General features: G+C 40.4%; 1 protein-coding gene across 4 annotated transcripts in view; it reads left to right on the top strand.

The window, feature by feature from the left end:
- Positions 1-24,876, top strand: part of PRKN (parkin RBR E3 ubiquitin protein ligase) — a 1,390,885-nt gene that overhangs the window by 1,118,036 nt on the left and 247,973 nt on the right. The gene's annotated exons all lie outside the window — the stretch shown is intronic.

Raw genomic sequence — 24,876 nt, 5'->3', positions numbered from 1 at the left:
AACTATCTAAACAAAGAGCTTAAACTGATACCAAGTAAGAGCCCTGTAAATGTTAGTTATTGTTATATAGATATCATTATTATCAATGTTATCATATGAAAAGTTTATAGTGTAACAATTATCGATAGACCTATTGAAAAAAATAAAAAACTTCTGCTGTAACTACCATTACCTGGACATAGAACAGTAAAACAGGAAAGTAAGGAGAAGAAAAAAAAAAAAAAACAGCAGCTTAGCAAATGACTTTCCCTATGGTGTCCTTAGCTACTCTGGGCATCCAGATTGCGTCACTCTTTTTTTTTTTTTTTTTTTTTAATGAAGACAGTTTTTGTAAAGGCTTGCTTTACAGGCTTGCCAAAAATTCTTGTGCCGGTGACCATATGTCTGTGAAACCAGGCAATCTGTGTCCTTGCTGCCTTGTAGATCTTCAGCCTTTTTGTGATTAACAAAATGACCTTTCAGACCCGGGGGATTCAGAACCACTTCAGGCTCTGCCAGGACTTTCTGTCTCTTCCAAGTGAAGAGCATCTGCTGCCCTCTGCCGAAAACTGCTGCTACTGTGGCTCATTTTTCTATCACTTCTGCTTCACCAGAACCACTCAAGAATGAAGATGAATGCAAAGTCAGCTTGGCAGCTCCACGACGCCCTTTGTGGTTTCTTGACCTGGTGGCTAAAATCCTTCCTCCAACGAAAAACGTTTTTAGTATCTTTAATTACACTTAGTGAAAGTAAGACATGAGTGCGGTTTTAATCTTCTAGATGGTCTTTTGGATTAAAATTAGATTTATACATTTGCATAATAAAAGTAATGTTGTGAAAGAAAGCAGTTTGAGTGTGTGAGAGATAATTGCATCTGTACAAGCTGTCTTGGGGCAGCTCTTATGGAACTGGGCTCAGCATTAGACATTATACCACTGAAGCATTTTGCATTTTTATGTGGCAGTGCAATAGAATTTGAATTTTATGCACAATTAGTCTTATATTGATGTATTGTTTGTAGGTAGGTTTGGGCATAATACTGAGAATAAACCTTTAGTTTAATTTTTTGGTATTTTTCTGGAAAAAGAAAAGTGAGAGAGAAAAGGAAAAGCTGGGGAAAAATTTGGGCAAGCAAAAAAAAATTTGGACATAGTCTTTTACCTTGAGAGAGTGTCTGTTGCATTCAAAGATTCTGTGGCTTTCCGGGCAAAACACAAAGTACTTCCCTTGTGCATTGCTTATTGAAGTTGTTCATATCCTGGGGCAACAAGGTCAGGAGAGGGAAAGGATTCTCAAACCAAATAACTCCTTTTCTCAAAGCAGCAGTTGAAAAATGGGAGCTGTGCTTAGGGAATTAACGAGCATAGGATATAAAATAAAGTTCCACACCAAACACTTCATGTACGATAGGAAAAAAAATATATGTTGCAATTTGCTAGAACAGGTGTAGTAAATGCAAAGTGACATTGATTAAGCAAATTGTGATGAACACAGAGTAGTTCTAATGATCATACATAATTCCAAGCTTCGGTGTGGAAGTGGAGAGATACAGCACCCGTTTGGTGTCCCATACACTGGTTCTACCTGCACATTTTGGTCAGATTTAGGTGAGCCTTAAGGATTTTACTTTCTCACAGTCTTTTTCCTTTGTTGTAATTCATTGATGAGTACATTAAAGCATTTTCTAATAGACAAGGAATCTACCGATTTAACAGGAAGACCCAGGCCATATCTTCCGATTGGCAGTTCTGGCACTGGCTTCCTGGGATTGTAATAGGTTGCCCCCATCCCATGCCATTTCATATGTAAAACATGTTTGTACCTTCAAATCCATTGTATAATCTATTAGCTTATTCAAACCCCCACTTATGTTGGATATGAGAAACACCTAGCTAAAAAGAAATAAGAAAAAATATAAATACCACAAACCCATCTCACTAAAGTTTGTCATTATATTCCTCCCTGAAAACTCTGTGGTAATCACACAGTGTGCAAGTTCCTGGTCCCATACACCGTATGCTGGTTTTACAGTAATTGAGTCTAAAACCTCAATGAATCTATTTTAAAGGTATAGCGAAATGTAGATTGTTAATAACGGAGCAAGTACATTTTCTTTTCATCAGCATTTTCCTGATTTGCCAATGCAGTACTAAAAATATTTTAAGTACCAAAAGAAGCTTCTGCACACCTAAAGAAATTTATCATCAGAGTGAACAGGCAGCCTACACAATGGGAGAAAATTTTTGCACTCTATCCATCTGACAAAGGGCTACTATCAAGAATCTACAAAGAACTTAAACAAATTTACAAGAAAAAATCAACCCCATCAAAAAGTGGGTGAAGGATATGAACAGACACTTCTCAAAAGAAGACATTTACACGGCCAACAAGCATATGAAAAAAAGTTCATCATCACTGGTCATTGGAGAAATGAAATCAAAACCACAATGAGATACCATCTCACACCAATTAGAATGGTGATCATTAAAAAGTCGGGAAACAACAGATGCTGGAGAGGATGTGGAGAAATAGGAATGCTTTTACACTGATAGTGGAAGTGTAAATTAGTTCAACCATTGTGGAACACAGTGTGGCGATTCCTCAGGGATCTAGAACCATAAATACCATTTGACCCAGCAATCTCATTACTGGGTATATACCCAAATGATTATAAATCATTTTACTGTAAAGACACATGCACACGTATGTTTACTGCAGCACTGTTCACAGTAGCAAAGACTTGGAACCAACCCAAATGCCCATCAGTGATAGACTGGATAAAGAAAATGTGACACATATACACCATGGAATACTTTGCAGCCATAAGGGGATGAGTTCATGTCCTTTGCAGGGACATGGGTGAAGCTGGAAACCATCACTCTCAGCAAACTGACACAGGAACAGAAAACCAAACACCACATGTTCTCACTCGTAAGTGGGAGTTGAACAGTGAGCACATATGGATACAGGGAGGGGAACATCACACACGGGGGCCCGTTGGGTGGTGGGGGGCTAGGGGAGGGATAGCATTAGGAGAAATACCTAATGTAGGTGACGGGTTGATGGGTGCAGCAAACCACCATGGCACGTGTATATCTATGTAACGAACCTGCATGTTCTGCACATGTATCCCAGCACTTAAAGTATAATTAAAAAAAAAAAAAGAACATATGGAAAAATGGGTGTGCACATCACTGGGGACATTTTATTTTTACACACTAATTTTCCCTTCAGCAGTCCTAATAGTGGTTTAAAGTTTAAAAGGGATGGGATGAGTCCGACCCCTCCCCTTGCAGGGAGAGCAGGAGGCAAACCTGTTGTGTTGTATTGCTTTCGCAAATGAAATACCTTTTACTCTGAGCTGCAAAGGCTACCAAATAAAGAAGCACACAGAGCTATGTGTCAGGAGGGAGTAAAAATGAACAGAGCAGGACAGGGAGTTCAGGCAAGTTGACAGGCCACACGAGAGATCAGCAGAGCATCAAAGTCAGTGCATCAGCAGCAAGGGGTGGTAGCTAGGAGGAGGGCTGGGGAGAGAGAGCGGCCAGAAGAGAGAGGGGAGACCCTGAGGGAGTCCTGGTGAGAAGTGTGTGTTACCATTCGGGCTATTGGAGGCCATAAGCAGCACGAACCCAACTACAGATGCTTACCCGAGAGAGGGTGATTTTCCTCACATAACAAAAAGGTCGGGGTACGTGGTCCTGGCATGGATTCATGATGTTGTGTGAAGGCAGCTCGTCTGCAGTTCTCTCCCCCTTTGCTTCATAGTCAGGTCCACGTTGCAGCCACTGCAGCCATCAGCTCCCCATTGCATGCAGGAGGAGAGGGAGGCAAAAGCTTCCTTAGGAACTCACCGCAGATTCTGCCCTGTGGCATTGCCATGGTTGTATCACATGACCCCCTTTATGGAAATAGAGCAAGGCATGGGGCCGGAGCAAGGGTCCTGGCAGCCCACGTTGCTGCCACACCCTTTGGCTGGCTGGCCGTTTGCTGGTGCTTGTGGCTATTGTAACATAGTTGGATGCATTGGTAGTTTAGTGGTCATTCAGGAATCCTGAAATTTTATTTTTCTCTTCATCGACACTCTGCTGTTTTTTCCTAGCTAAAATTTGGAGCTGAGTTTTATGAGAACAGCCATGAAATTATTGACATATTTATACCCTGAGTATTTCTCTAGACCAGATATTTAACTTTCACTGAAATAAAAAATATTTTCAATCTCTCTAAATTCTACCAACTTTTTATTTGTCCTTAATATTAATAATAGGTCTGGGGTTATTGTAAAAGTGTGGATGAGGAGATGAAGGGAGGGTTAGGGGGCAGCAGAAAGGCAGCCTAGAAGCCCCAAAATAACACAAAAGGCATCTAGCTGTTTCAAGACCCCTCTCTATATGCTTATCATCTCATTAAAAGAAAAATGTGTAGGTTGGTGCAAAAGAAATTACAGTTTTTGCTATTAAAAGTAATGGAAAAAATTGCAATAACTTTTGCATCAACCTAATATTTTTGCATCTTCATTCTTCAAAGGACCTATCAGACTCCAGCATATCATAGAAATATACAGTTTCAGTGTTCTCTCTCTCTCTGTCTCTCTCTCTCTCTCTGTCTTCCTCTCCCAGAAAACTAAAAATAAGAAACTGCTGTTGTTGCCAAGGGGGTTGGAAGGAAGAAACGCTGGGAGGTCAGCTTCAGTATCCACCTCCAAATAGACACAGTGGCTGCCTGCAGCCTGACATTTCAAGATTGATTAAGGGTGGGGAAAAGGAGAGTAATATTAAGCGAAGATTTTGTTTGAATTTCTGTAAATGTCATTTGATTTCTGCCACCTGTCAAAATTTCATGTATTAGTGGCACCAAATAGATTTGTTTTTATAAAACTAGACATTCCCACTGTAGTGTCTATACATATATGTGAAACAATATCAACTATTTAAATGTCTGTATTAAATAACTGATAAGAAGTCTTAGACATCTACTATACCAGAAATATTGAGAAATACAATCTCAACATAGTCTAGATTTCAGTCCGGTGGTGCACTTCTAAATAGATATTACCATAGCCTTCTGATGGCATACATTTGCACATGTGCTTACTAATGCAAGTCATGCTAAAAGATGTTTTAAAGCCTTTTCTAGCTTTGTTTAAATTATGTTTGTCTCAAATCTGTTTCTCTTTGTTGTTGTTGAGTTGCTTAATAGAGCCCTCTTTGGTCCTCAGTGAATTGGTTTAAAATAATGTCTCCATCACTAAAAATATTTATTGTGGTAGGCAGAATTGTAAAGAGGGTCCTCCAAGATTCTGTCCTCTAGTTATGCCATTAAACACGAATGCAGCTACAGCTAAAAAGGTCACAGACCTCAAATAGGGAGGCTCTCCAAACTCACCCCTGGAGACCTTAAAAGCAACCAGAGAGATGTGGCTGAAGAGAAAGGTGGAGGCATGCATAGAGATGGAGGGGAAGCGGGAGAAGCTTTTGAGACACCCCTGCTGGCTGTGAAGCAGGCAGGGAGTACAGGTGCCTCCAGGTAGACAGCAAGGAAAAGGGACCTCAATCCTACACCCCCACAAAACTGAAATTTGCTACAACTTGAATGAGCTTGAAAGCAGGTTCTTCTCCAGAGCCCCACAGAGCAGTGCTGGACTTTGATCTTGGCCTTTGGGATTCTGGGCAGAGGAGAAGCTGAGCTACGCTGTGCCCGGACTTCTGAACCACAGAAACTATGAGATAACAAATGGATATTGTTTTAAGCTGGTTTTATGGTGATTTATTATAATGGCAGTAGAAAATAAATACTGACATACCTCAGAGATATTGCAGATTCAGTTCCAGCCCACTGCAATAAAGCAAATCCTTATCTTTTTGCTGGGAGAGGGTCTTACCTTCATGTTGATGGCTGCTGACTGATCAGGGTTGCGGCTGCTGAAGGTTGACGTGGCTGTGGCAATTTCTAAGACAACGGTGATGTTTGCCACATCACTGGACTCTTTTTTCATGAAAGATGTCTCTGTAGCATGTGATGCTGTTTGATAGCATTTTACCCACAGCAGAACAACTTTCAAAATTGGAGTCGATCCTCTCAAACTTTCTCAAAGCTACTGCTTGATCAACTAAGTTTATGTAATTTTCAAAATCCTTTATTGTCATTTCAACAATGTTCCCAGTGTCTTCACCAGAAGCAGATTCCAACTTAAAAAAAAAAAATCTTTGCGCATCCATAAGAAGCAACTCCTGATCAGTTCATGTTTTATCATGAGATTGCTGCAATTGAGTCACATCTTCAGGCTCCACTTGTATTTCCAGTTCTTCTGTGGTTTCCAGTACATCTGAGTTATTTCCTACATTGAAGTCTTGAAGCCCTCAGAGTCATCCAGGAGGGATGAAATTGACTTCCTCCAAACTCCTGTTATGTTGATATTTTGACCTTCTACAAATCATGAATGTTCTTAATGGCATCTAGAATGGTGAATCCTTTCCAGAAGGTTTTCAGTGTACTTTGCCCAGATCCATCAGAGGACTTTTTATGGCAGCTGTTTCCTTATGAAATATATTTCTTAATAAGACTCAAAAGTTGAAATTATGCCTTCATCTGTTGTGTTAGCAGGCATGAAAACATTCACCTCCTTGGACATCTCCATCAGAGCTCTTGGGTAACCAGGTCCATTGTCATTGAGCAGTAATATTTTGAAAGGAATATTTCTTTCTGAGCAGTAGGTCTCAACAGTGGGCTTAAAATATTCATTAAACCATGTGCATCTGTAAACAAATGTGCTCTCATCCTGGCTTTGCCATTCCATTTATAGAGCACAGTCAGAGATTTCACATAATTCTTTTTTTTTTTTTTGAGATGGAGTCTGACTGTCACCCAGGCTGGAAGGCAGCGGCACGATCTCAGCTCACTGCAACCTCTGCCTCCCAGGTTCAAGCAATTCTCCTGCCTCGGCCTCCTGAGTAGCTGGGACTACAGGCTCACGCCACCACGCCTGGCTAATTTTTGTATTTTTAGTAGAGAGGGGGTTTCACCATGCTGACCAGGCTGGTCGTGAACTCCTGACTTCAAATGATCCACCTGCTTCAACCTCCCAAAGTGCTGGAATTACGGGTGTGAGCCACCGCGCCTGGCTGATATCACATAATTCTTAAGGGCCCTAGCATTTTTGGAATGGTAAATGAGCGTTGGTTACTACTTAAAGTCACCAGCTATATTAGCTCCTAAGGAGAATCAGCCTGTCATCTGAAGCTTTGAAGCCAGTCATTGACTTCTCCATGGCATCTTCTTCCAATAGAAGGCTCTTTCATCTACATTGAAAACCTGTGGTTTAGTGTAGCCACCTTCATCAATGATCTTAGCTAGATCTTCTGGATGACTTGCTGCAGTTTCTATATCAGCACTTGCTGCTTCACCTTGCACTTTATGTGATGGAGGTGGCTTCTTTCCTTAAGCTTCATGAACCAACCTCTCACAGTTTCAAACTTTTGTTATGCAGCTTCCTCACCTCTCTCAGCCTTCATAGAATTGAAGAGAGGGCCTTGCTCTGGATTACACTTTGGCTTAATGGAGTATTGTGATTGGTTTAATCTCCTATCCAGAACACTCAAACTTTCTCCATATCAGCAATAAGGCTGTTTGCTTTCTTATCATTTGTGTGTTCACAGGAGTAGCACTTTAAATGTCCTTCAATAGCTCCTGGTTTGCATTCCCAGTTCACAGCTTGGCTAGCTGTTTGGTGCAAGAGATCTAGAAATTGACATGCCTTCCTCACCAAGCTTAATCATTTCTAGTTTTTGGTTTAAAGTAGAAGTTGTGTGACTCTTCCTTTCACTTGAACACTTGGAGGCCATTGTAGGATTATTAATTGGCCTAACTTAAATTGTTATGACTCAGGGAATAAGGAGGCCTGAGGAGAAGGGGCGAGACAGGGGAAGGTCTGGTTAGTGGAGCAGTCAGAACACACACAACACTTTACCAGTTCAGTCCACCCTCTTATATGGGCACATTTCATGGTGCTCCCAAACAATCACAATGGTAACGTCCAAGATCACTGATCACAGGTCACCATAACAAATATGATGATGACAAAAAAGTTTGAAATAGTGTGAGAATTACCAAAAATGGACAGAGACTGAAAGTGAGCACACACTGTTGGGAAAATGGCATCAACAGACTTGCTCGATGCAGGGTTGCCATAAACCTTCAATGCGTAAAAACTGCAGCATCTGTAAAATGCAGTGAAGTGACACACAAGAAGAAGAGGTGTGCCTGTGCTGTAAGAGAGAAGTAAGTTCTAGACCCACAGATTTTGGGTGAAGCTCAAGCTCGCCCTGCATATACGCACATAGACTCACATTATTTCCACGCCTGGTGGTTCCATTGATCATCTTTCCATCACATCTTTTTTAACAGCCCTAATTAATAGATTTTATGTACTGAATTATTCATTGGGATTAACTGAGTTGTAAAACCAGACAAAAACCACAGTGGCCCCTATATTTGGATGGCTTTAGACATGAGAACAAGGCTTCAAGCTCCTGTTTCAGGGCATCGATAGTTTTCAGCTGCAAATCAGATCCTATCCCCGCCCTCAAAATGCTCCAGTAACTGCCCTTTATAATTAGAATAAAATTCAAACAACTCTATCTGTGAGTGCCAGATTCCTCTCTACCTCTTCGGTGACACCTTGTGACCACCCCTCTCCTATCACAACCTCTGGCCACATGGACGACCCTTCTTTCCAACACAAGCACCTTGGCTCTGCTGTGGACACCCCGGCCAAGCCCAGGCCCCTCCTGGCATCCTCTTTCCTGGGCACTGTGCACAGCTGATAGCCTCCCCCAGACCTTCCTCCACACCCTCCCTGGACCACCCTGGCCCCATTGCCTCCCTGGTTTATTTGCTCCTCCTGTTCTACTTGTTACGGCACCCAATATCAAGCAAGACAACATCCTGGGTTGTTTGAGGTGTTTATTTTCTCTTCTTCACTGTTATATCCCTGGTACTCCTCACAGTGCCTGGTCCATAGAGGTTCTTAAATTTGTGTGTGTGTGTGTGTGTATTATTAATATACATATACATTTTTCTTAGTTATATATTAATATATATTTATTGAATAAATTCGTAAATAAGTGGGTCAATCAACCAATGAAATACCTGCCCTGTTTCTGTTTTGCCTGTAATTTTTAGAGGTACGTATTTTGGTGGTGCTGAAGGACCTTACAAAAGATAACTCCCTATGGGCAGCGTTTAGAAGCAGCCCGCGGACATCCCAGCTCCCGGCTTTGCCCCCAGAGTCAGAACCCACTTTCCCACCACAGGCCAGCTCCCATGCGACTCTGGGCAAGTTGCCCTCTTTGTGACATAGGGACAGTGTTAGTAATGATTCCTTAGTGCTTTTGGGATGAGTTGATGAAATAATTCAGTTTGAGTTCCTAGCATAGTGCTTGGCACATAATACAGTTTATTAATATCTTTTTACATGAATAATGATAAAATAATTCTGCACTCTGAGAGTCATTGCCTCATTCAAAAAAATTTTTTTGCTTATTTTGTGAATCAAATGATGACCTTAAAAATATATCAATGACTTTTCTTTGTAAACTATGGGGAACAGTCTCATAGCTAATTATTCAAAACAATTCGACTCCTTTGAAGCTATTAGAAAAGCATTCTCCTTTCATGTGCTTCTGGTCCTCAGTGAAACAGCAGGTTCTTGGTGACTGGAGAACTCTAACCGTAGTCCAGCCCCCGGGCACTGCGACTCCCCAAGCTGAGTCCAGCACAGACCTCGCCCTGAAGCTCCATGCCCAAAACCTGCCTGTTAGTAGATCTTCACTTGCAGTGTTTTCTTAGGGTTTTTTGTTTTGGTTTTGGTGGAATAGGGAAAAAGAGGTTCTTAAAGGAAACTTCATGTATTATCATCTCAGGCCCAGCTCAACTTTGCCAACCATCTGCCCAAAGCCCCATCTCCTAGAAGCTTTTCTGTTATTTAATTTCAATATTTCATCAAAGAAATCTTACATTTGTCATTTAGTGTTAAATATCTGTAAACTACTCACTTTCCTTATTCCTATAGAATCACTTTTCACTCTTTTCTAGTTTCACCAAATAGTTACTAAGATGCCATTGAACTAAAAAACAGTATCATTTTCTTCATCATCAAGAAAAAATAAAAAAAAAACACTGTTAATGAACTCTGAAAGACTTTGTATCACTTCAAATTTCTCAGACTTATATTTAATACTTATCAAAAGTGCTCTTAGAGTAGAAATATATGAGATACTTTTTCATTATTTATCCCCCTTGTACATGTATAAAAAATTAAAAGTAAAATAGATTAAGATATTTTTAACACATTCAAAATGCAATCTCCTAGCTAGCTCACTTGCAGTGTCAGAATTATGGTTGTCCCAGAAGTGGACATATGGGACCTATGTCCCATAATTCAGAAACTATGGTTTCCAAATAGCATGCTCTCAACAAGCAAGAGTGCTGAAGATGCTGCCCTTAGTTAAGGAGTGAGCAGCTACTGTCTTTGGAATTTTCTTCTAAGCTCCTCACAGCTATTCTGTATGTTTGACGGGCATGTGCAGGCAATGACAACTGTGACAACATTGCCACCTGGATGACAACCTAAGCTGCAGCCTAATTTTAGCAAAAATAATAAAATAAATCAGTGAAAGAGCCCAAGATGAATCTTAGGATAAAAAATTCTAGGCTGGGTATGGTGGCTCATGCCTGTAATCCTAGCACTTTGGGAGGCCGAGGTGGGTGGATCACTTGAGGTCAGGAATTCGAAACCAGCCTGGCCCACATGGTGAAACCCCATCTCTACTAAAAATTAAAAAAAAAAAAAATTAGCCAGGCGTGGTGGCACACACCTGTAATCCCAGCTACGCTGGAGGCTGAGGCAGGAGAATCACTTGAACCTGGGAGGCAGAGATTGCAGTGAGCCAAGATCACGCCACTGCACTCCAGCCTGGGTGACAGAGAGAGACTCTGTCTCAAAAAAGAAAATTAAATATAGTATGACTATCCAGCTATTTTTTTCTTACTTTAATTTTAACTACTATCTGCTAAATTCTAGCTATGAAAGATCAGTGAAGGTTTAATGCTGTACACAACATGTGCCTGCAAACACACACACATCCACACACACACCTCCTCTATAAAAGCATTGTTCAGACTAGGTATTATAATTCCCTTTCTTATACAACTGTTTTATTTTTCTTGGATTTAGTGATTGACTTGGTTTTTTCATTTGCTTGTTCACTTGGGTTTCGGTAAAGTCGTCATTAATTCAGCCCCAAACTTTCTAATAGAATTATAAATCTCTTAGTATAATCACGAAACATCACATATCATTTTCTCCCCAATTTTTCCAGTTGGAGACGTGCATTCTGAGGTCCCACTCCTCCTGAGGCTGTCGGGACCCTCCAGCACAGCGGAGGGCACTGTCGTCCACATTGTCCCGCATCCCAGGTTTATTCTGCACTGATTTTTCTCTCTGTTGTCCCCCAACACTAGATCAATGGTTTGTCTGGGAATAGGGAAACCTAGGTAAGGCACTATTTTCTTTCAGAATGTTGAAGGCATTCTGTTCAAGCTTTCAGGGCTGGTGGCTGAAGTCCAAGGCCATTCTGATTCTTGTTCCTGTTCTGCCCCAGCCCATCATCCATTTGCTCACTGTGACGGCTGTCCTTGGCTCAGGCCTTCCTCATTCATTGTTCTGGGCCTACTTATACAGTGGCTCCTTGAAGCCAGAAACCTATGACCTTCTATACTGGGAAACATCTTTGTATTTAATTATTTGATATTTTTCTCCACTTTATTTTCTCTTTCTGGGATTCCTACTTCTTGGATATGAAACGTGTTAGGTCAATTCTTTGTTTTTCTTTCTTTAAATCTCCCATCTCCTGTTTCCCATTCCTCTACCTCTTTGCTCTTCTTTCAAAGAGATTTCTCCAAACTTGTTTTCCAAACTGACTAAATTTTTAAAATTTTCTGCCGTCATCATTGTAATATTTAAGACCGCTTCTTTTTCTCCAAATATTTTTTCTTTATACCATTATCTTATCTATTCAAAGAAATTGATTGTAGTTGAGTGTTTGTTGTGTTTGATTTTTTTAAGTCTTCTACTCTTCCCTAAATTGTTTTCTGTTTCCTTTTCAGTTTCTTGGAGTCTCTTACCTTTGGTACTGAAGACTTTCTCCAGATGTCTTGTCTTCATTTGCTTTTCATTCATACTTTTTTTAAAAGCATTTTAAAAAAACTGATTGGAAACCGTGTGCAAGGTCAGGCTTGTTAAATTCTGCATTTCACCTGAGTACCTGTAGTAGAGCAGTGAACAGGATGTGAGGAAGGGGCACACCTGCACCCAAACACTGGACTATTTCTAGGGTGGTAGGACTCCACAACTGCAGATAGAAAGTCTACAATAATGTCCTGCCCAGTGGTGGGGAGGTGTAGGGTTTTATTAAATCTGGATGCCGTCAGTCTGGAAGGGAGGCAGAACAAAGGGGTTGAGCTATCACCAATCAACATGCAGTCATCCATGTAATTCCCTGATTTCAATAAAGCCCCTCATCTCCCCCCATGCTGTGCCAGGTGGCCTGAGCCCAGATCCACTCTGTAGGGCTACTCTGGGAAAAGAACATTTTGTCTTCAGCCTGGGGAAGCAGGGAAAGTTGCCAGCTTCATAGGCTGGGGGGTGGGATGCTGTCATCTTACTGCTCACTGTATGAGATTTTCAAGTACTTATTCTCCTTTAGGCCCTTTCTTTTCTCTGAATTTGCCAGGGACCTGGATCCTCCAGTCCTGGGCCTTCCGGTGGTGCTGCACCTAAATGGCCTTGATTATGACTGAATTTCCCTTCTGCAGACAGTGAGGCTTTAGCTTTCTCTGCTCTGCTAAATACAGTAGGTTCTACCATTCCATCTGTGTTCTATGATTTGATTAACATCTCTCTTCTGATTTTTTCTTCTCTCTCAAACTCTTTGTCCTTATAGATTTATTTCCCTTCTGCACCAATATCATTTTAGTCAGGCTTTAGGAAGTAGGAGATTTAAACACATTTGTTCAGTCTGCCACATGGAACTGGAACACTTGTTTTTCTTTTTTCAGTTACTGTCACCACCATCCCTACTGGTCAAAATTGGAAACCCTGAAGTCATCCCAGACTCCTTCTTTTACCACATCTAGGTAGTCACCAACTCCTCTCAATGCTACCTACTAGTTAGCTCTTAAATGTGTCTCCCAGCCTCCCTTCCTCCTGCTGTGTCTTTAGTGTACGCTCACATCACACCTAACTGGAGAGTTGAGCAGCTTCCACATTGGCCTTCCAATATCAGCCTGTTCTTCACACCAACCCTACCATTGTGACTCTAAAACAGGAATTGATGTCATTTTCCCTAAAATGTTTTTATGGCTCCCCTAGACCTTTGGGATAGAAAAACAAAGTCTCTGTCCATGAAAAGAAAACACTTCATTACATACAAAACCTTCTGCATTTCCTCGAACCCCCATCTCCACCTCCTAGGACTACCACCACCACAGGCCCCCAAAGAGCTTATGGTTGGTTCCTGAGGAAACTCTTGGCTCGGGGTGTTTGCACACATGTCCGCATCTTGCTGTAGAGCCCCTATTTTCTCCTCTGGCTGATACCATAGGATGCTTTTCTCTATATGTCACTCATCAGAGGGTTGTAATTTCTGCTTGGCATTGTTCTCTAGAGAGGGTAGTCCGGCCGGGTGCGGTGGCTCATACCTGTAATCCCAGCACTTTGGGAGGCCGAGGCAGGCAGACTACTCAAGGCCAGGGGTTCGAGACCAGCCTGGCCAACGTGGGGAAACCCCATCTCTACTAAGTACAAAAATTACCTGGGCGTGGTGGCACGTGTCTGTAATCCCAGCTACTTGGGAGGCTGAGGCAGGAGAATCACTTGAACCTGGGAGGCAGAGCTTGTAGTGAGCCAAGATCGCGCCACTGCACTCCATCCTGGGTGACAGAGCAAGACTCCATCTCAAAAAAAAAAAAAAAGAGAGAGGGCAACCCCTTTCTGCTATTTACAATGGTGTCAAAACATCTGTATGACATGGCTACCACTAAAAATAGAACAGGTTGCTATTACCTATGGCCATGCTGCATTGAGCATTTGAAATATCAAAATACATATGTGTGTAAATGTATATGTGTCTGTGTGCACATGTACATTCTATATGTACATGTAATATATATGCACATATACACATACGGGTACATAGCTGTATATATGTTTTCTCACAAAAGAATGTGAACTGTTATATTTTAATGCATTTTTCTCCAAAACTGCAATGATCTAATATGAAATTCTCAGCTTTGAAAGGGGTGGATGGTACACAGATCCTTTGAAAAATTACATCACAGAAATACTGTGAGAATGCAGAAATATTAGATGTTGAGGAACTCAAATATGTTTCTCTAAAATGTAGAATAAAATAGAGTATAAATTTAAATCTGTATTTTATTCTAATTTATGTTATTTTTTAATCAAAGAGAAAAAAGCTAATCTAAGATTTTCAGTAACAAGTAAATCCCTTTATGGTGTCTCTTAAGAATGTGTCAGATTTCTCTCTTTTTTGGGGACAGAATCTCACCCAGGCTGGAATGCAGTGGTATCATTTCAGCTCGCTGCAACCTCCACCTCCCAGGCTCAAGTGATTCTCTTGCCTCAGCCTCCTGCGTAGCTGGAATTACAGGTATGTGCCAGCTCACCCGGCTCTTTTTTGTATTTTTGGTAGAGACAGGGTTTCGCCATGTTAGCAAGGCTGGTCTCGAACTCCTGGCCTCAAGTGATCCGCCCACCTTGGCCTCCCAAAGTGTTGGGATTACAGGCATGAACCGTTCATGCTTGCCAATGTGTCAGGTTTCTAACCTAAACACTGTGCATTCAGAGACTCATTCTCATCTCTATAAAGTAGGATAAAATCCGTGGCCTGAAGTTGAGCAACCATACTGCAAGTTCTTCCTCCAGCTGAATAAACTCCATTTGACTTCGATTCTGGCCACCCGTTCTGCCCTAAAGGCCTAGGGAGTTGTTAGCCGAGTAGATTGGAGGCTAAGTTTGTCTTCTGCACCCCCATCCATATCACCATGGTGGAGGCTTTCTGTTGTGTAAAGAATGCCATCCTCCTGGAGGCAGCTTCATGACTCCTACTTTGAAAACCTGCTCTAGCTGAAAGGCTCAAAGTTATGTCTTCAACTAAATGGTCTGGATTGTCTCTGTGTTTTGAAGGTGCTTTTTTTAATTTACAAGAACTTCTTTAGTTTCAACTAGTTGACCTCTTTTTAAGGTTCAACCCTGGAAAAAAAAAGAAAAGCATTGATCTCTATATTAATGTAGCTTTATCATGTGGGCTTAAAAGTCTCCTGTCTTAGTCCATCTGGGCTGCTATAATGAGATCCCATAGACCAGGTGGCTTATAAACAACAGAATTTTATTGCTCACAGTTCTGGAGGCTTGGCAGTCCAAGACAAAGTCTCTGGCAGATTTGGTGTCTGGCGAGGGCCCACTTCCTCATAGATGGTGCCCTCTTATGCATCCTCACATAGTAGAAGGGGCTGTTTTATACGGGTACTAATTGAGATGCATGGACACTCATGAGAGACATAAACATTCAGACCGTAGCTTCTCCCATTTTCCTCCTTCTCTTGGATTTCCCTTTCAGCTCAGCAGCTCACTCTAATCTTACTCATTTCTAAAGACCCAGGTCAAATTTGCTGTCCTCTGTGAGGCATTCCCAGAGCTTATGGAAATAATTTTGTCCCACATGGGTTCCTGAAGAAGTTCCATATATCTGCTACTTCCCCAAACCCCATCAAAATGATACGGAAGGAGTTAAAATAGTGTAAGTCCACAAGAACACAAAGTTAGAGTTAGAGAGAAGATAAAAGTCAGGTAAGAGAGGTCAACAAAATTTCAGAACACAGAGGGAAGAGTGAATAAAATAGAAGTGTTAAAAGATAAACTAAGGCATATTAAAATTTTAAACAGCTTATGTGTGCAAACAGTGATTTATGAACCTAGCCACAAGTGGTCAGAGCTCCACCACAGGTGGTTGAAGGGAAAGCTTTTATAGGATAAATTTGGAAGCAAAGAAATTATGTAATTGGCTAAAGTTTGAACAATTGCCTTATTTGGACGATTCCCATGGGAAGTTCAGAACAATAAAGCTAATTCCAAGTTGACTGCCTGTGATCAGCTGAGTTCAAGTTTCACCTTTTAAATTAGCCGATCATAGGAAATGAGTCTGAGTTATATTTCAATTTGCTGATTTAGGAACCCGGGGTTTTAGAGCCACCTCTGTCTGATGGCCTCCCATTTAATTATTTTCACAGAAGATAGTCAATATGGTGCCAACAAAAAATCGGCAATTTAGCACTGTTGCTGCTATGCTTATGAATGTGGATCCAACCCTTAATGTTGTGATTCTCATTTTCCTTGTTTCTAAACTAGGGATGATTCAGTCTTTCTGGTCTACTGGAGATATTTCTTGTTCAGGTCAAGGGAAGTAATGTGGGTGAAGGGCTTTGAAAACTGTGTAGACCTTTATAAAAACAGAAGTCTTTATTAGTACCATTATCAGTCTGCCTCTTACTATACTTAAATATTTGTTTATGTATCCCTTCAACTAAGCTGTGGGCTCTTTGAGGGCAAGGATTAGATCTTGTTTATGTTCCCTAGAGTTCTTAGTTTACTCATAATAAGCATTCATTTGCTGAGCTGCATTAATATTGGCCTAATAAGTTACCAACACATTCTTAAAGTGCTCTGAAATGCAGATCTAAATGTTAAAATGAAATAAATACAAGTTATGCTAAATTTTTAAGTTCAGAGAAAGAAATCCTATCTTTTGAGCAATCACTTGATGCTGGAGATGGCTGATTATTTACAGTCCAGCAGTCTACAGAGAGCAAATCTCTCAGCAGTTCTAACCTTGACATTTCTCTCTCACATTAAAATATTCCTTAAGGGACAACTCAATGTTAACATTTTGTAAGGAAATATAGCATGTCTAACAGGCCCTATGCAACAAACAGAAGTTAAGTCCAAATGAATGAGCACTTTTATACTCTCAGTAAATTATAGCAGAGACGCTAAGGCTACTGGGAGACAAGCCGGTGTTGAATTTCACTTGCACCCAGTTTTGTTTTAGTAAGATTATTTCTGTGGAAGGTTTTTTTTATAGCTTAAGTAATTGATGTAAAAATTCAGTGTCATACATAGAAATAGCACAAATTCTAATTGTGTTTGGAAAGTTACTTTGGAAGACAGATGATAGATAAATAGAGAGATACATTGAATGGTTGGTTGATTAGATTTATTGATTGGATAAAATAGATTACATAGATAAGATAGGTAGGTAAATCGATAGGCAAATTAGATAGATAGATAGATAATCTCCCCTAAATATACTTAGATAAAAATATGGTTATTAGATAACAGATTTAGTCAACCACTGAAAGATGGCAAGTGATATGAATTATTTTACTTCGTCACATTGAATTAGCTTCTTTTGATATTTAAATACAGCATTACATGCACCCTGTTAAAAAAATAAAAGTTTTTAGTTTTGCTAAATACATTGCGTCTTAAATAATGATGACTTAAAATCCACTATATGCTGGGCACGGTGGCTCATGCCTGTAATCCCAGCACTTTGGGAGGCCGAGGTGGGCGGATCACGAGGTCAGGAGATCGAGACCATCCTGGCTAACATGGTGAAACCCTGTCTCTACTAAAAATACAAAAAATTAGCCAGGCGTGGTGGCGGGCGCCTGTAGTCCCAGCTACTCGGGAGGCCGAGGCAGGAGAATGGCGTGAACCTGGGAGGCGGAGCTTGCAGTGAGCCGAGATCGCGCCACTCCACTCCAGCCTGGGCTACAGAGCGAAACTCCGTCCAAAAAAAAAAAAAAATCCACTATATTAGACATTTCTATACATTTCCATCAAAGAAAAGCCCAGGATCTGATGGCCTCATTGCTGAATTCTACCAAATACTTAAAGAAGAATTAATGTTAATTCTCCTCAAAGTATTCCAAAATATAGTATGAAGAGGTAGGGCCTTTGGGGAGTTACAAGATCATGAGGGCAGAGTCCACATGACTGGATTAGTACCCTTATCTAATAGACCCAAAGGAGCTTGTTTGCCCCTTTCACCAAGTGAGGACACAACTAGGAGCACTACCAATGGGGAAGAAGCCTTCAGCAGACACCAAATCTGCCAGCACCTTGATCTTGGACTTCCCAGCCTCCAGAACTGTGAGAAATAAATTTTTTTTATCTAAGCTACCCAGTTTATGGTATTTTGTTGTAATAGCCTGAACAGACTAAGACATAAATAGAAAAACAAATATATTCAATATGAAGTCAAATGGTAAATTCTGAGAAATGTAATGTTGAGTAATTTGAGATACAGTCTTGATTATTTAGAAAAGATTCATATAGTTTAGGATGACTTTGTTGTAAACTGACACTTAGGAATTTTCAATAATAAATACACTGGTGAATTATGAGTGAATGGATGAAAGAATGATTCCCAAGGGTAACTGTAATGAATTTTTTAATAGGAGTTTGGTTTATTTTTTTCCCTAGGAGTTGGGTAATAGTGGTTCTGAATAGTTTTCTAATTTTTGCCCTGACCTGTAAGATTATGACTTAGCTGCTTTAATAGTGTCTTCTAAGAAGAAAGAGAGAAAAGGGGAATCAGGGAGGAAGGGAAAAGGGAAAGAAAGAATGAAATAAGAAAGGAAAGAAAGACCCATCTAGTAGGTGAGAACATTTTCTTCCTTCCCACACATATATCCCCATAATATGCCTTGTCTTAGGTAAAAAGTTTAACTGAGGTTAGTGTTGGAGATGTAGCATCAATCTGCATTAACAAAAGCATGCCAATTCAACAGAACCGTAATTTTCTAGAGTATATTGTATATGGAGTATATTAACTAACTACTACTGTCTGGGTATATCAATAAAGACATACCTAGAGGGTAGAAACTGGGCCCAAATTATCTCTTACCTAAAGTATCTAATTATTATGACCTACTACTTGGACAGAGAATGATTAACAAACGCTTGATGAAAAAATTACCATCAGAATCACTGACTCAGTGTGATGCCAGGCAAGCATGGATTTGAACAGGAGGATGCAGGTGGAAGAAGTCCACCCAGATGAATGAGGATAGAAAAGGAAGACCGTTCAGAGAGGGTGATGGGATTTGAAGTATCCTCTGGGAGTGGAAAAGAATATAACTCTAGCTGATCAAAATGCACAAAGAAAAGGGGTAGAGAAATAACAGAAAAGGATCAGAGAAAGAAGAAATAATAATACCAAGTAAGGAATAAAAATTAGGCTATTCAAAATAGCAATTTGGGGAACTTCTAAGGATTCAATACCCAGAGCTTTTCTAAGAAAATGAACTGTACAATAAAAAGAAATTATATTATTAATTGAATGTTAATATAACAGATTTTAAAGAAGTGGTTGAAGAAACAAACATGGTGTTTTCACGTGTGCGGGATGTTTGGGAAAATTGCACCATTGGGTCTCGCCTTCGTCATCATAGACACCCAGTAGCAGAAACATTTGAGAATCCCTGTGTTGCTGTCTCTTTACATTCCTCACCCATCAACATTTGATTGTTTTCTTTCCAAAAATAAACGAAAGCCCAATTTTTAAGAAAATACTTTGGGAGTGTTTGAGGCTTTTAAAAACAAATGAGAAATAGAAAACTGGGTAGCTAGCGAGAGATCATTATGTTACCCCATCCCTATCCCAGCACTGCCAAGCACAGCTAGAACAATTCAAGCTGATGGGAGCACGGAAATTGCTCAAAGCCAGGCTTTGGTTGGATTTGATGAAAGTTTACCTGGTATAAAGGGAAGTCCAATGCCTTCCTTATTTTCAAACGACATGTCCAAGATGTCCTGTCTCAAATGTAAGTCAACTGTAATTCCAATGAGGCAATCATTTTGCTCTTGAATTTCAGAACTCTAAAGAAATGTTATTTTTATCAGAACAATATTCTTAAGGATAAATTACAAAATACATCTTTTGATTAGGTTAAGTGGCAATTGCATGTTAAAAGAATGGTCTTCTCAGATCCTTCTATTTTCTGTGATTTGATCTCCTTTGATCCGTCTCCTCCCATCTGAGTGTCAATGATTTTATATAGTGACAGATGGAAATCAACATTGCACTAGCAAGATCTGAGTCACAAGAATATATCCATTGTCACCCATTGTATTAGTTTCCTAGGGCTGCCAAAAAACAATCTGCCACAAGCTTGGATGGCTTAAAACAACAGGAACTTACTGTCTCATTGTCCTGGGAGCCTGAAGTCTGCAATCAAGTTGTTGGCAGGACCGAGCTCCCTCTGAAGGCTCTGGGAAGGATCTGCTCCCACCCCTTGTCTGAGCTTTGGTGTTGCCAGGAGTTGGCATTCCTCGGCTTGTGGCTGCATCACTCAGACAGCTGATCTGTTATCACATGGCTTGGTCTCTATGTGTCTTTGTGTGTCTTTTCTTCTTACAAGGACAACAGTTATATTGTATTAGGGCCCACCCTCATGACCTTATCTTAATTTGATTACTTCTACAAAGATTTTATTCCCAAATGAGGTTATATTCATTGGTACTTAGGGTTAAGACTTGAACATATCTCTTTGGGGAATAAATTCAACCCATAACATCCACGGCCACCCAACATCCAAAGAAAAAGGATACTTGGAAGAAGTATGTTACAAGAAGAGTTTACTAATCTATCTGCTGTACATACTTTGATAACATATTTTGTTAAATATCCTGTATCTTATGCTTTGAAGGAAGAAAAACACATTCCATGGAGTGGATGCTTACGATAAACTAGCTAATGAATTAGAGAAAGATAATCATGTTTTATACAAAATTCATATAATATAGAAATCATATGCATGTATATGTTTTGGGTTTTTACTCCAGCCTCTCATTGCTAAGAAGGCAAATTAAAATTCTTAAAATTCAGAATGCTTAAATGCAGAATGAATGCTTAATGTGACCAAGCCTGTATGTTAAGTAGATAACTCACGGTGATCTCTCTCTTTCATTTGCAGGTCTTTTCTCTCTCTTATAATTAACATTTGGATGTACAAAATTATGTTCCATGCTATCATACAATTGAATGTTTCTCAATATAGAGCTTTATCAGACTTTAATGCTGATAAATGCAAGTTTGTCGTGTATACATCTGTTTCTATGAGTTTATGGCTTATGAGTTTGTATTTAAATGTCACGTACTTGTTTCTTTCACCCAGAGCACTAGGCATCGAGCATAGTTGGAGGACCACACAACTAATTTATCTATTCATTCAATTAGGAAGCTTTTATTGAGCATCTGCTGCATGTCAAACACTGTGCTAGGCCCTACAGATATTAAGACAATGTTATTTTCCTCAAGAGATTTATACTCTAGTAACTAGTTCTTAATTTTGTTATGTTTTGTTTTGATTACTGACACCTTTGAGAATCTGATTAAAACCATAGGAACTTCTCCCCTTCTGCACTAAGAAAAATGCACACACAGAATTGTGCATGCATTTAAGTAGGTACATGAACTACCCTAACTGTGTGTGTACGCACACGTGTGTATGTGGGTTTAGAATATGTGTGTGTGTGTGTGCGCACGCTGGATCAGAGGACAGACCTTTTATTTACTCACAGAACATCATAGCAGCACCAGTACCTCATGCACTAATCTCCCATGGTGTGGTACAGTGAGGGCCACGTGTGCCTGCATGGGCAGGGCTTTCTCCCCAGGAGAGGACCTCTGGAATTATGAAACTTGGAGCTTACATAGAGTAACTGTCACACTTGTCCCTTCTCCACTCCAGAGAGATAGAGAGAGAGAGAGAGAGTCGGGGGTGGAGGGCAGCAAGGCAGGAAGTTTTGTCCGGGAATGTGGAAGAATCTTCTCTGAAGAAAGGAGAGAAAGGTCCCCAGTTTTGTCACCCCTGGGTAAGTGAATGGCTGCAGAGGAGATAAGCCTTTACATGTCACAGGAACAAGTCACTATCTCGAATTCCAAGACATGTTCACCATTCAGTCATTCTTTAACTTGGGTTGCCAGTAATCCTTACTCAATAAGCCCTAGCTATGCAGAAATGTGAAATATGAAAATATTCATGGAGCACAGCTTCCTTTAGCTACAATAACAGAAAACCTGACCAGCTGAGGTCTGAAACCTGAGAACATTTGCTGTTTAGTTATGAGAAGTCCAGAGGTTGGCAGGTGAGGGCTCTGTTTAGGAGCTAACACTTCTGTGAAGCCCTGGGCTCCTCCTTTCGGCATGTGTTCATCACCCCATGCCCACAGGTGCTGCAGCTCAAGATAACATCTCATCACCCTGGAATCCAAACAGGAAGAAAAGCGTGAGGCCCAAAGCCTCTTGTTCTTTTGAATTTCTCTCTAGATATCAGGAAGTGACAGACTCCCCAGAAGCCCCCAGCAGTCTTCCCGGTACTTTTCACTGGCCAAGACTAGGTCTTATGAACACTCCTAATACTGTCACTGTACACGGAGAATAGGATTCTTGAGGCAAACTGAGATTAGCCGTCAATTCTCTGAGTCAGAGAGTCCCTACTGCCGAGACATGGAAGGCTCTCAGGCCAGGTCTTGCATCAAATCATCTTCAGGGAAGAAAGAGGTAGAGAACTATTGTGTAGGCAAAGATAGGAGTTGGCCAGCACTTTCATACTCCTACAACCATTGTTATAACTAATGGGCACTAGCTCTTAAATGATCAGAAAAATAATCTAGTGCAACTCTCCTTCCAGACAGAAATGCACCGACTTAATTATGAGCATAGGGACCACCAGGAAGGGATTTAGTAGGCTTTTTTTGTGTGTGCTAAATGTTCCTAGAGGTTTCTTGTCGATATCGCTGGGACCACTGGTGGGTGAAAGGCAAGGCAGACATGAATGGAGGCTGAGAAGTGGGAGACAAGTTGAGGAATAAAGGGAAAAAATAGCAAACCAAAGTTGGAAAACAATGTCAGAAAAAGAAAAACATACATATTGTGAAGAGTATTGTTTAAATAGTTGTTTTCCTATACAATAAGCACTAGTAAAGATAGAAATCTTCCAAATAAGTGATTCTCTTTTAGGTGTAAAATGTTTTCGTTGTGAATAACTTTTATTTCCAGAAAAGTGTTTTTTTTAAACCTCCAACCATAGTAATATGTTTCTCTCCTCTTGTTCTGCCTTCTCTTTAGGGAAAGAGCACCTTGGTCATCATTCTCTAGATAAAATAAGCAAAGGCAGTTGCGTTCTGCCTCATGCTCAAGGGGAACGTGCCAAGAATGTGTCGAAACACAAAAATGGGTTCTCAACCCTGATAGGTATAGCAAGCTTTGTACAGATGGCAGCTCCAAGCTGTCAGTCTCCTTGCAGTCCCCACACCTCACCCCGACCCCATGTCTGCAAGTCCCCTGTCCTTCTGTGTGGATCTTTCAGCTGTCCCCTGCCACCGGCCACTCCACAGGACAACATTAGTTGCAGGTATTTCTTGTCTTTCTGTTTCAAATGCAACCTCTGATGTGGATTTAACGTTGTCACTGGAGTTAGTCAGAGGCAGCCTAGAGAAGTGACCCAGGAATGTTCTTTCTTTTTTCACTTTCCCACCATAAATTATAGCACCACCCCCTTCCTTTTTGCCTGATAAGCAATCAAATTGCCATAAAGGTGATCAACCCTGTGGCATAGTAAAGATCACTGCAAATAATTTGATCCCCCTCCCAATGAGAGGTAGGTTCTACCTCCCTGCCCTGTGAATTTGGGCTGACCTCACCCTGCTTGCACTGAGTTCAGTGGAAAAAGACACTCTGCCAGGCCTAGCTCTTGACATGACTGTCAGCTTCCGTCTTGGCCTTCGTGAAGAGTCCTGGGCTTTCATATGAGAAATCCAGATACATTGAGGCCACCATGTTGTCAGGAAGTCCAAGCTAACCACATGGAGTGTCTGCGTGGAAAGAGATTGTGAAAAGAATAAAAAGTAAGGGGTGGTTTGTAGCACAACAATGGGAAAGCAGATAAAACCCAGTGGCATAACAGAACCCTTTCCTTTCATACTTTTCTTGAGCTTGAATAACATAGCTCCCCTGCCTCTTGTCTGTGTGTACGAAATTCCTACATCTCGCCCCACACTATGGGTTCCTTTGGAGTATCTTTTTGTCGGTGGTTTGTTGAATGTGAGAGATTACCAGAAAAACTTCCCTCTCAAGTTTTTGCCTTATTTGAACACTAACAACATGTTCTTTGATGTTCTTGTAATACATGGGTGCAAGAATTTGTGCTGTTTTATCTGACACACAATAGAAACAAGTATATAATTATTTTGTCACTACTTTGTAGTCACAATATGGAGTCAACAATTACATTGTAGGTTTAGATTTCTCACGGCATTGTTTGTCCTTTTGAATAGCACAAAGGGTACCCACCCAATACAGTCATATTTTCCACTGGATTTTGCTTTCTTGGGGATCCCCCAACCAGTGCTCATGTAGTTGAAGAACTTGTATTGATCCATGTTCGTTTAGGTATCCCTGCTTCTGGCTATCTGATTTTGACGTTTTTCCTCTCTAGAATGTATAATTTTGTAATCCACTTGTTTCCTTATTTTCTTGTTTCACTTATTTTTTTCTTTTCTTCACTATTATTTTATTAGCTATAATTTTCTTGCACATGTAGTTACATTTTCAAATATAAAAAAACCAGTGTTTTTAGTTGTTCAAGTTATTCAGTCAACTTGAAATTTCATAACTTCTATGTAAAAATATTTATATATTTTAACTGTGTAAGTGTTATACTAGAAACAACTTAACTGGTGATGTCAT

The sequence above is a fragment of the Pan paniscus genome, chromosome 5 (assembly GCF_029289425.2).
Source record: "Pan paniscus chromosome 5, NHGRI_mPanPan1-v2.0_pri, whole genome shotgun sequence".
Classification (NCBI taxonomy): Eukaryota; Metazoa; Chordata; class Mammalia; order Primates; family Hominidae; genus Pan; species Pan paniscus.
This window is presented reverse-complemented; position numbering and strand designations above follow the sequence as displayed.